The 11,621-nt window shown below is 41.4% G+C and overlaps 1 long non-coding RNA gene across 1 annotated transcript; it reads left to right on the top strand.

Annotated features, from left to right (window-relative positions):
- The first annotated feature begins 9,334 nt into the window (after nt 1-9,334).
- Nucleotides 9,335-11,338, top strand: LOC129640438 (uncharacterized). Its single transcript, XR_008708806.1, has 2 exons — nt 9,335-9,497; nt 10,963-11,338. It is a non-coding gene; the product is annotated as an uncharacterized LOC129640438 (long non-coding RNA).
- The last annotated feature ends 283 nt before the right edge of the window (nt 11,339-11,621 follow it).

The raw sequence follows: 11,621 nt of genomic DNA, 5'->3' as shown, positions 1-11,621 counted from the left end.
AAGTAGGTGACATAACAGCAACAAAACTCTTGTTTCTTTTTGGATTAAGTGACCAATGTCAGACCCACTTCATTTGTGCTCATCTAAAAGGCAAAAACTGGGAACCAAGAGAAACAAATTGATTTTCCACAGATAAATGGAAAATCAATAGAGTGTAAATACTTGACCCCCAAGTGCATTCAGGGAATCTCCACAACCTGATGGTCACCTGGGGCCGTGAGTGGGTGTGGTATTGACTCAAGATCCCTGGGAAAGGGGGTCCCTGGGTGGCGTGTCACCTTGCCACCCAGATGACACCTGGCATCATGTATAAAGCAGCCACTGCCCCTGACCAGGCAGACAAGCCTCTGCACTGGACATCTGTCCAACCTGAACTGGAAACCTCCTAGCCTGGGCTTCTGGAAGTGCAGCCTTGACCAGCTCTGTCTTGCCTTTGCTCTTGAGCATGCCTCTCAGGAAGGGTCTTCTTCCAGTGTCCAAGAAAAACCCACCCTGCCCTGTAATCTGGTGTCCTAGCTGACCTGGAGGGCAGTCTTGCTCTGGAGCCATCGTTTCCATAGAGCAGCTCACCTGCATAGGTCACCTCAAGTCAGGACCTTTCTGCCCAAGTTCTGTCCCTGCTCTCAAAGATAAAGTGTGGTCCACTGAACCTTGCCAGATGAAAAGATGACTCGTTTTACATTTAATCTTTCAAAATATGAAGAGGAATAGAGATTAAGCAGAGTTGGCAGTTATTTTTTTCCTACAGTTTGCTCCAAATGATTAGTATTAATGAACATATTACAAACTGTGCCTGGATGGTACATTTAAGTGCTTTCAACTGTAAAAATTAATAGCAAATTAATGATGGTAAAATTTCTTGTGGTGGGAAGATGGACTAATCCTTCAAGTTAAGATAACAGCTGAAGAAAAATTAAAGTGATCTTTTGAGAAAGGGTATTTTGGAACAAAACAATTATTTTCCTATCAAACGTTTTGTTGGAAGGTGTGACCATCTTGTTTATTAGAGCTAAGATTCTCATGGACTGGATTTTAATTCAATGCAATAACACCTCATTAATTTTTTAGACTGTAGATAAGCCAACTTGGCTGACTTGCAAAGTATTTTGAGGATAAATATACAGAAGGATGTTGCCTCATAACTGCTTGGCATTCTGAAGTTCAGAATGTTATTTATGCAGTGACTGTGGCTGTTGTTGTCTTCATTTTTTTCTTTTTTCTTTTTCCAAACTTTAAACTTTTTATTTTGTATTGGAGTATAGCTGATTAACAATGTTGTGGTAGTTTCAGGTGAAGAGCTGAGGGAATCAGCCATACACATACATGTATCCATGCTTACCCAAGCCCCCTCCAATCCAGACTGCCATGTAACATTGAGCAGAGTTCATGTTCTGTACCGTAGGTCCCTGTTAGTTATCCATTTTAAATACAGCAGTATGTTCACTTTAGTTCTAAACAAACTGACCCAGAAGTAAGAGATTAGCTCTGGAAATGCGAACCAAGAGGCTTTGATTTTTCTCTTCAGAGTTTCTCTAAAGAATCTATTTTTCCTGAGAAAACTTAACAATGGTTTTCATAAACTTGCTAGTTATTCATTTTTGGTGGAAGTAATATAATTGTCTTTCTTAACAGCTTTCTTGACTTATAATTGATATGAAATAAACTGCATAATTTAAAGCTTACAGTGTGATCAGTTTTGACATAATCATACCCGTGAAACCATCACCATAATTAAGGGAGTGAATATACCCATCTGTCCCAAGGGCTCCATCCCTTTTGTAATCTCTCTCCTGTCTTCATCCTCCTTCATCCCATCCCCAGGTAACCTCTGATGGCTCTCCCTAACTTGATTAGAATACATTTTCTAGGACTTTCTATAAATGAAATCATGTAGTATGTAATTTTTAATGTTATTGTTGCTATTATTGTTGTTATTATTAATATTATTATTATCCTGCATGGGGGCAGGAGGCAGGTCTCATTTTGCACTGTGAGAGTTCATTTCTTCTTCATCCTTTCTTAGTATAGTCAATCTTTTTAAATTTGGGCATTCTGATTGTTGTGTAGAGGCAATTCATTGTGGTTTTAAATTAATGCATTCCCCTAATGTCTAATGAGGCTGAGGATCTTTTTCATGAGCTGATTTTACATTCATATATCTTTCGATGAAGTGTCTGTTAAAATATTTTACCCACTTTTATTTGTTTTTTTTTTAATTTATTTTTAATTCAGGGGAAATTTCTTTATGATGTTGTGTTGACGTCTGCTGTACGACAGTGAGAATCAGCCATAATTATACATATATCACCTCCCTTTTGAGCCTCCCTCCCCTACCCCCATTCCACCCCTCTAGGTCATCGCAGAGTGCCAGGCTGGGCTCCTTGTGTTTTATAGGAACTTCTCACCAGCTATCTATTTTACACATGCGTGCATGCTAAGTCGCTTCAGTCGTGTCCAACTCTTGGCAACCTTGTGGACTGTCTGTCAATGCTACTTTCTCTTCATCACACTCTCTTCAGATTGTATAAATCTTTCACCTTTTACCCATTTTTAGAAATCATGTTAACTTTGTTTTCTTACAGTCGAGTTCTGACATTTGTTTAGAAAACCAGGGCACAAATCATTTATCAGGTATATGTTTCTGCAAATATTTCTCCAGTCTGTGGGTTCTCATCCTTTTACTAGTATTTTTGCAAGAGCAGAGTTTTTAGTTTTGATGAAATATACTTCACAGCTGTTCTTCTGTGAATCATGCTTTTGGTGTGGTAGCTAAGAAATATTTGCCAAGCCCAAATTCACAAATGTTTCCTCTATATCTTCTTCTCAGATTTTGTTTTGCCTTTGATGTTAAATAGTACAGAATCATTTATTGAAATGACTGTGTTTTGTTTTGCATTTGTTGAAACTCATGACCATGATTATGTGGTTGGGTTTATATATAGACTATTCTGTACAATTTATCTCTTCATCTTTATGTGCTGCTGCTGCTGCTGAGTCGCTTCAGTCATGTCTGACTCTATGCATCCCCATAGATGGCAGTCCACCAGGCTCCCCCATCCCTGGGATTCTCTGGGCAAGAACACTGGAATGGGTCGCTATTTCCTTCTCCAATGCGTGAAAGGGAAAAGTGAAAGTGAAGTCGCCCAGTCATGTCCGACTCTCAGCGACCTCATGGACTGCAGCCTACCAGGCTCCTCCGTCCATGGGATTTTCCAGGCAAGAGTACTGGAGTGGGGTGCCGTTGCCTTCTCCTCATCTTTATGTGACTGTCTTAATTACTTGTAGCTTGATAATGTCTTGAATTTAAGCAGTGTCAGACTTTTATTTTTTTTTAATTTTAATTTGAAGTTGTTTAAGCTATTCTAAGTCCTTTATGTTTCCATATGAATTTTAAATCAGTCTGTCGATGTCTATAGCAAAGCCTGCTGGGATTGAATTTGTATGACAGAAGAGTTGGTGTCGAATTTTTTTTTTTAATTTTTCCTTAAGAAGAACTCACTCATGAAACTATGTGAGTCTTAAATTTTCTTTATGGGAAGGTATTTAAGCACAGATTCAATTTCTCTAATAATTATAAGATTCTCAGATTATTTCTTCTTGAATGAGTTTTAGTAATTTGTGTCTTTGAAGAAATTTGCCTTTGCATGTAAGATGTCAAATTTATTAGCATAAAGTTGCTAATAATGTTTAGTTTATTTTCTTTTTTTGGTTAATAAATTTATTTATTTATTTATTTTTATTTTTATTTTTTTTTTACTTTACAATATTGTATTGGTTTTGCCATACATCAACATGCATCCGCCATGGGTATACATGTGTTCCCCATCCTGAATATTTGTAGAATCAGTAATGATGTTATTTAATTTATTGCAGAGAATAACTATTTAATTTATTCAGAGAATTTGTACCATCTTTTTTCCTATTCAGTCCACATGTCCACATTTCCATTTATTATTGTTTTTCTTCTGCATAAAATAATTTTTCACATTTTTTGTAGTGCAGACCTTCTGGTGATAGATAGTTTTGCTGGGTATAGAATTCTAGGGTAACAGCTTTTATTTCACTACTTTAAAAACGTTACTTCACTGTCTTCTCACTTGCGTTGTGTCTGACAATAAACCTGAAGTTCCTATTATTGTTACTTTATATATTAATATTGATGGAAAATTGCACTCATCTTCCTAATAACTGCTTACCTGAATTTAAAATAAAAAGAAAAGAGAAAGAAAGAAACAAAAAAAACCCAGCTCTAACATTCATTCCTTACCTTGGGTGAGAGGTATCTCCTCACAGCCGCCCCTCCTGACCTTGAACGTGGTGTAGCTCCTCTCAGCCCTCCTGTGCCCGCACAGCCACCAGTCCTTGGACATGGGGAGAAACACAAGTAAGATGGTAGGCACTGAGAGAGGGCATCAGAGGGCAGACACACTGAAACCATAATCACAGAAAACTAGCCAATCTGATCACATGGACCACAGCCTGTCTAACTCAGTGAAATTAAGCCATACCATGTGGGGCCACCCAAGATGGATGGGTCATGGTGGAGAGGTCGGACAGAATGTGGTCCACTGGAGAAGGGAATGGCAAACTACTTAAGTATTCTTGCCTTGAGAACCCCATGAACAGTATGAAAAGGCAAAATGATAGGATACTGAAAGAGGAACTCCCCAGGTCAGTAGGTGCCCGATATGCTACTGAAGATCAGTGGAGAAATAATTCCAGAAAGAATGAAGGGATGGAGCCAAAGCAAAAACAACACCCAGTCGTGGATGTGACTGGTGGTGGAAGCAAGGTCCGATGCTGTAAAGAGCAATATTGCATAGGAACCTGGAATGTTAGGTTCATGAATCAAGGCAAGAAAGTGGTCAAATGGGAGATGGCAAGAATGTATGTTGACTCTAGGAATCAGCGAACTAAAATGGACTGAAATGGGTGAATTTAACTCAGATGACCATTATATCTACTACTGTGGGCAGGAATTCCTTAGGAGAAATGGAGTAGCCATCATAGTCAAGAAAAGTGTCCGAAATGCAGTACTTGGATGCAGTCTCGACAGAATGACCTCTGTTCGTTTCCAAGACAAACCATATCACGGTAATCCAAGCCTATGCTCCAACCAGTAACACTGAAGAAGCTGAAGTTGAACGGTTCTATGAAGACCGACAAGACCTTTTAGAACTAACGCCCAAAATAGATGTCCTTTTCATTATAGGGGACTGGAATGCAAAAGTAGGAAGTCAAGAAACACCTGGAGTAACAGGAAAATTTGGCCTTGGAGTAGGGAATGAAGCAGGGCAAAGGCTAATAGAGTTTTGCCAAAAGAACGCACTGGTCATAGCAAACACCCTCTTCCAACAACACAAGAGAAGACTCTACACATGGACATCACCAGATGGTCAACACTGAAATCAGATTGATTATATTCTTTGCAGCCAAAGATGGAGAAGCTGTATACAGTCAGCAAAAACAAGACCGGGAGCTGACTGTGGCTCAGATCATGAACTCCTTATTGCCAAATTCAGACTTAAATTGAAGAAAGTGGGGGAAACCACTAGACCATTCAGGTATGACCTAAATCAAATCCCTTATGACTATACAGTGGAAGTGAGAAATAGATTTAAGGCACTGGATCTGATAGACAGAGTGCTTGATGAACTATGGAATGAGGTTCGTGACATTGTACAGGAGACAGGAATCAAGACCATCCCCAAGAAAAAGAAATGCAAAAAAGCAAAATGGCTGTCTGAGGAGGCATTGCAAAAAGCTGTGAAAAGAAGCAAAAAGCAAAGGAGAAAAGGAAAGATATAAGCATCTGAATGCAGAGTTCCAAAGAATAGCAAGGAGAGATAAGAAAGCCTTCCTCAGCAATCACTGCAAAGAAATAGAGGAAAACAACAGAATGGGAAAGACTAGAGATCTCTTCAAGAAAATTAGAGATACCAAGGGAACATTTCATGCAAGGATGGGCGCAATAAAGGACAGAAATGGTATGGACCTAACAGAAGCAGACGATATTAAGAAGAGGTGGCAAGAATACACAGAAGAACTGTACAAAAAGTGCTTCACGACCCAGATAATCATGATGGTGTGATCACTCACCTAGAGCCAGACATCCTGGAATATGAAGTCAAGTGGGCCTTAGAAATCATCACTACGAACAAAGCTAGTGGAGGTGATGGAATTCCAGTTGAGCTATTTCAAATCCTGAAGGATGATGCTGTGAAAGTGCTGCACTCAGTATGCCAGCAAATTTGGAAAACTCAGCAGTGGCCACAGGACTGGAAAATGTCAGTTTTCATTCCAATCCCAAAGAAAGGCAATGCCAAAGGATGCTCAAACTATTGCACAATTGCACTCATCTCACACGCTAGTAAAGTAATGCTCAAAATTCTCCAAGCCAGGCTTCAGCAATACGTAAACCGTGAACTTCCAAATGTTCAAGCTGGTTTTAGAAAAGGCAGAGGAACCAGAGATCAAATTGCTAACATCTGCTGGATCATCGACAAAGCAAGAGACTTCCAGAAAAACATCTATTTCTGCTTTATTGACTATGCCAAAGCCTTTGACTGTGTGGATCACAGTAAACTGTGAAAAATTCTGAAAGACATGGGAATACCAGACCACCTGACCTGCCTCTTGAGAAATCTGTATGCAGGTCAGGAAGCAACAGTTAGCACTGGACATGGAACAACAGACTGGTTCCAAATAGGAAAAGGAGTACGTCAAGGCTGTATATTGTCACCCTGCTTATTTAACATATATGCAGAGTACATCATGAGAAACGCAGGGCTGGAAGAAGCACAAGCTGGAATCAAGATTGCCGGGAGAAATATCAATAACCTCAGATATGCAGATGACACCACCCTTATGGCAGAAAGTGAAGAGGAACTAAAGAGCCTCTTGAAGAAAGTGAAAGAGGAGAGTGAAAACGTTGGCTTAAAGGTCAACATTCACAAAACAATGATCATGACATCCAGTCCCATCACTTCATGGGAAATAGATGGGGAAACAGTGGAAACAATGGCTGACTATTTTGGGAGGCTCCAAAATCACTGCAGATGGTGATTGCAGCCATGAAATTAAAAGATGCTTACTCCTTGGAAGGAAAGTTATGACCAACCTGGTTCAGTTCAGTTCAGTTCAGTTGCTCAGTCATGTCCGACTCTTGGCGACCCCATGAATTGCAGCACGCCAGGCCTCCCTGTCCATCACCAACTCCCGGAGTTCACTCAGACTTACGTCCATCGAGTCGGTGATGCCATCCAGCCATCTCATCTGTCATCCCCTTCTCCTCCTGCCCCCAATCCCTCCCAGCATCAGGGTCTTTTCCATAGAGTCAACTCTTCACATGAGGTGGCCAAAGTACTGGAGTTTCAGCTTTAGCATCGTTCCTTCCAAAGAACACCCAGGGCTGATCTCCTTTAGGATGGACTGGTTGGATCTCCTTGCAGTCCAAGGGACTTTCAAGAGTCTTCTCCAACACCACAGTTCAAAAGCATCAATTCTTCGGCACTCAGCCTTATTCACAGTCCAACTCTCACATCCATACATGACCACAGGAAAAACCATAGCCTTGACTAGACGGACCTTTATTGGCAAAGTAACGTCTCTGCTTTTGAAATTGCTATCTAGGTTGGTCATAACTTTCCTTCCAAGGAGTAAGCGTCTTTTAATTTCATGGCTGCAGTCACCATCTGCAGTGATTTTGGAGCCCCCAAAAATAAAGTCTGACACTGTTTCCACTGTTTCCCCATCTATTTCCCATGAAATGATGGGACCGGATGCCATGATCCTCGTTTTCTGAATGTTGTGCTTTAAGCCAACGTTTTCACTCTCCTCTTTCACTTTCTTCAAGAGGCTCTTTAGTTCCTCTTCACTTTCTGCCATAAGGGTGGTGTCATCTGCATATCTGAGGTTATTGATATTTCTCCCGGCAATCTTGATTCCAGCTTGTGTTTCTTCCAGCCCAGTGTTCCTCATGATGTACTCTGCATATATGTTAAATAAGCAGGGTGACAATATACAGCCTTGACGTACTCCTTTTCCTATTTGGAACCAGTCTGTTGTTCCATGTCCAGTGCTAACTGTTGCTTCCTGACCTGCATACAGATTTCTCAAGAGGCAGGTCAGGTGGTCTGGTATTCCCATGTCTTTCAGAATTTTCCACAGTTGATTGTGATCCACACAGTCCAAGGCTTTGGCATAGTCAATAAAGCAGAAATAGATGTTTTTCTGGAACTCTCTTGCTTTTTCCATGATCCATCGGATGTTGGCAATTTGATCTCTGATTCCTCTGCCTTCTCTAAAACCAGCTTGAACATCAGGAAGTTCACGGTTCATATATTGCTGAAGCCTGGCTTGGAGAATTTTGAGCATTACTTTACTAGCATGTGAGATGAGTGCAATTGTGCGGACCAAACTAGCCAGCATATTAAAAAGCAGAGACATTACTTTCCCAAAAAAGGTCTGTCTAGTGAAAGCTGTGGGTTTTCCAGTAGTCATGTATGGATGGGGAAGTTGGACTATAATGAAAGCTGAGCAGAGAAGAATTGATCCTTTTGAACTGTGGTGTTGGAGAAGACCCTTGAGCGTCTTGGACTACAAGAAAATCCAACCAGTCCATTCTAAAGGAGATCAGTCCTGGGTGTTCATGGAAGGACTGATGTTGAAGCTGAAACTCCAATACTTTGACCACCTGATACGAAGAGCTGACTCATTTGGAAAAACCCTGATGCTGGGAAAGATTGAAGGCAGGAGGAGAAGGGGATGACAGAAGATGATATGGTTGGATTGTGTCACCGACTCAATGGACATGAGTTTGAGTAAACTCTGGGAGTTGCTGATGGACAGGGAGGCCTGGCATGCTGTAGTCCATGGGATCGCGAAGAGTCGGTCGTGACTGAGTGACTGAACTGAACTGAACTGAGAGGCACGTTGTAGTTAGAATCTGAAATTGTGATAGCTCATTTCAGTTTGTGTTATTGTTGTCTGTTTATTTCTCTCTATGCTGCAGTAATTATAGCTATTGGACATTGCAAGTGAAATAGGTGTTATGAAAAGCTTGGATAAAAGTATTATAAAATGTGTTTCTTTTATGTTTCAGGATGATTAGGACAGTGGACTATGATTAGTTCTATAAATTCTACCTTGTTTATTAGAACTGTCTAAAAGTATTTAAATTGTATGGTAATGCCTAAATTGTGTGGCACCCATATATCACGGGTCAGAGTGTGTGGTTCTGATCCATGGACTGGCTCCTTGTAACAGCAGAGTCCTCTGTCTTGAAGATTATGAACAGGATGTACAGGTGGACAGCAAGGCTCAGGAGAAGGAGGAAGAAGAGGAGCTGAAGGAGGAGCAGCAGGAGCAGAGAGAGGAAGAGGAAGAAGTGGATGAACAAGATGTGATGAAGGTGCTGGGGAACCTGCTGATGTCCCCGTTCATCAAGTACTGGATCTACATCTGCAGCAGGATGTTCTTCTTCATCAGCTTCGAGGGTAAAATCATGATGTACAATATCATCTACATGGTGCTCTTCCTCTTCTATATGGCCCTATATCAGCTTGTTGCTTGTGTCCACCATTTAGCATCCTCACATCTGTCCAAGGGTATGCCTGAGCTCCCTTTGGCCAGGCACTGTGTTACTGTGACCTCATTAACACATCGTGTAAAGGGGTTGATGAGATTCAAACAATACAGGCTAGGAATCATAAAATGAGGAATGAGCCCCTTCCACCTGTTCACTAATTTGAAATATTATGTTCTTAACAAGTCAGAAAATTGGTTAGGGTGGCATCCTTGTCTTGTTCTCGACCTTAGAAATGTCCATTGACAGATGACTGGATAAAGATGTGGCATATTTATACAGTGTAATATTACTCAACCATAAAAAGAATGAAATAGTGCCATTTGCAGCAACATGGATGGACCTAGAGATTTTCATACTAAGTAAATCAGACCATACCATAGGCTGTCACTTACATGGGGAATCTAAAATACAGCACAAATGAACTTATTTCCGAAACAGAAACAGACCTACAGACATGGAGAACAGACTTATCGTTAACCTAAAAGGAAAGTGAGACTAGGGATAAAATTGGAACTTGAGATTAACATATACACACTGCTGCTGCTGCTGCTAAGTCGCTTCAGTCGTGTCCGACTCTGTGCGACCCCATAGACGGCAGCCCACCAGGCTCCCCTGTCCCTGGGATTCTCCGGGCAAGAACACTAGAGTGGGTTTCCATTTCCTTCTCCAGTGCATGAAGGTGAAAAGTGAAAATGAAGTCGCTCAGTCGTGTCCGACTCTTCACGGCCCCATGGACTGCAGCCTACCAGGCTCCTCCATCCATGGGATTTTTCAGGCAAGAGTACTGGAATGGGGTGCCATCGCCTTCTCCAAACATATACACACTACTACCTATAAAAGAGATAAACAAAGACCTACAGAATAACATAGGGAACTATGCCCAGATTTTGTAATAACCTATAAAAGAAAAGTGTGTATATATATATACACACATATAGCCAAATCACTTTGCTATACACCTGAAACTAACACAACATGCGTGCACGCCAAGTTGTTTCGATTGTGTCTGACTGTGACGCTAATGACTGTAGTCCGCCAGGCTCCTCTTTCCATGGGATTCTCCAGGCAAGAATACTGGAATGGGTTGCCATTTCCTTCTCCAGGGGATCTTCCTGATCCAGGAATCAAACCCGCATCTCCTGCATTGGCAGACAGGCTTTTACCATCTGAGCCACAAGGGAAGCCCTCAGATTCCAGTCTACATTGTCCCAACTCTATGAGCAACACAGCCTCAAAAACTAAAAATGAACTTGACTTTGCTTTCAGACATCTGTGAATGGAATCACCTGTCTTCGTTGAATGGAGCAGGTATTTTTGTGCATTTTCTGTTAACGTGCTTTTTCCTCATTTGTTGTTCACTGTCTGACTCACAGGTGCACTATGAGTGGTGGAGGCAGATCCTGAAGTACTTCTGGATGTCAGTGGTTATCTACATGATGCTGGTGCTCATCTTGATATACACATATCAATTTGAAAACTTGCCAGGCTTGTGGCAAAACATGACTGGCCTTAAAAAAGAAAAGTAACTGTGCTGGAGAGCAGGGTGGAAAGTGACCCACCAGGTGAAGTTGCGAGGGCATGTTGTTCCAAACACATTTCCGGGAAGGAAGTTTTAGTAAAACCTGATGTCATCACTGGCTGTAAGTTCCTCCAGAACAGAACTCATTGGTCTCGGTTGTTTGGTGTTCTCATGACCTAGGCCTGAGCTTTTGGCATATAATAGGTACTCAATAAAAATTGACTGGAAAGTGAATTCTCAGCCCCTTATGGCTTTTCTAGTGTCTGTTTCATGTGAAGCTCACCTGCCTGGCTCCTCACAGTCACACGTTCTCCATTCCTAACTGGAGGCTCGTAACACACAGCATCAGCCTCCCTCCCTGATGGAGCCGGGGCTGAGATTCTAAGCAGTTGTTGTTCAGCTGCTAAGTTGTGTCAAACTGTTTGTGACCCCATGGACTACAGCACGCCAGGCTTCCCTGCCTTCACCACTTTCTAGAGTTTGCTAAAACTCATACCCATTGAATCGGTGATG

This window comes from Bubalus kerabau, chromosome X, assembly GCF_029407905.1.
Source record: "Bubalus kerabau isolate K-KA32 ecotype Philippines breed swamp buffalo chromosome X, PCC_UOA_SB_1v2, whole genome shotgun sequence".
NCBI lineage: Eukaryota > Metazoa > Chordata > Mammalia > Artiodactyla > Bovidae > Bubalus > Bubalus kerabau.
This window is presented reverse-complemented; position numbering and strand designations above follow the sequence as displayed.